The sequence below is a fragment of the Geospiza fortis genome, unplaced genomic scaffold (assembly GCF_000277835.1).
Source record: "Geospiza fortis unplaced genomic scaffold, GeoFor_1.0 scaffold35, whole genome shotgun sequence".
Taxonomy (NCBI): Eukaryota; Metazoa; Chordata; class Aves; order Passeriformes; family Thraupidae; genus Geospiza; species Geospiza fortis.
The window spans coordinates 121,953-123,602 of record NW_005054453.1 but is presented as its reverse complement, the minus strand read 5'-3'; positions in this window follow the sequence as shown (position 1 = coordinate 123,602).

Here is a 1,650-nt window from a genome sequence, read left to right as displayed (position 1 = left end):
CTTGCTCCCCCTACACTGCCACCCTTAGGAGAAAGGGAATTGCTCGCACGGAAACAGAAGGAGCAGGAAGAGCCCAGAGAGAGCCAGCAAGATGTACTCAAAGAGGAACAGATCGACAAAGGAATTAGATGGTTTGAACTTGAGCAGACCTTCAAAGGCCATCTAGTTCCACCCAACCCCGTGGGCAGAAACACCCTACACCACGTTGCTCAAAGCCCCATCCAACCCTGACTTTGAACACTTCCAAAAGACAACTCCCTCTGTTCACCAAGGACAGGAAAAGTCAGCACTGCAAAAGAACATTTTAGGGGTTAGGTAAGAGGAAATCTGTACAGGCAACTTTTTTTTTCCTATTAAACTTGACTGGGTATTACTTACACCTTCCAGTCATTATCAGCTTTCAAGCAGCTGGCTGAGTCACTATAATCAGCCAACTAGTCAGAGCTGACAGACTTTTTTTTTTAATTGAAACCATCACTCATAAATGGTACAGCCAGGCCTCCTCCCTGAAAAGCAGAGCCGCCACTTGCCCCCGCCCAGGTAGTTGTGAAAAGCAGCAGAACCTGTCACAGAAGAGGTGCAGCCACAGGAACTGAAGAATGTGTCTGCAGTAACTAAGGCACTGACACAAGCAGATGGGGCACTCTGGATTTCTGCAGTCTGGCTTCGAGTACAGCTTGCTCAGATGCTGGCTATGAACGTGACACCTTATCACTAAATGGTTCCATTTAATGTATTCTAACAACCAGGCTCTCACCTTGAAGTTTAAGCAAAGTCATATGGGATATATGCTAAAGACAGGAAATATTTCCACATAAAATTTTCTAGGGTGATACAGAGCTTATAATACAAGGTAGTTTGGAACAGAGCAAAGTCACCGAGAATTGTAACAAATTCTTCCTTTAGGCTTCATGGAGGAAAGATTTACAAGTTTATATCCACTTACATCTCATAACCCAGAAACTACTTGGACAGGGCCAACAAATTATCAGGAAACAATCTGGATATACTTTTATCTCCAGAATATAGCTCTGTATATAGACATAGCTGTGTATACTCCCCAGTGAAGCATCACAGGTCTCCTTTGACAAGTCAGTTCTAGATCAAGACAAGTTGGAATGATTTCCTGTATACAATTTCACCAAGTTTCCTTGCTAATACTTTCAAGGTTATTTCATTCTGTTAATGCAAACACTTCAAACTGTGGTTTTTTATGAGTTTCCTTATTCTGTGTACATGTTCTATGAGCATACTGTATGTTTTGACAATGGAAGGAAGGGAACAAATGAAATTGAGGTCACATTTAGTTCTTCAAAAAAGAAGAGACTGTTTCCTCATAGTGGGCCCAACAGCATATTGAGATTCCCCTGCCTGAAGCTGTGCACATACTTAACTCATCCTCCTGAGAGATTATGGACTAGCAAACTTAAATTAAGGTGTGAATGAGACACAAGGAAGCCAGGATAGAAGCATATGCAACCACGGCTGGTACAAACATCAGTGAACCTATAGTTTCAAGGAACAGAGAATTCAAACAAAAATCTTTTAACAAAAAGGAGACAGAAAATACACACACAGCCTGGGAAAGAAGATCCTCAAGCAAGTAAGTAGTTTCTGAGTGAGAGAAGAATAAAGAACAAGCAATTAAAT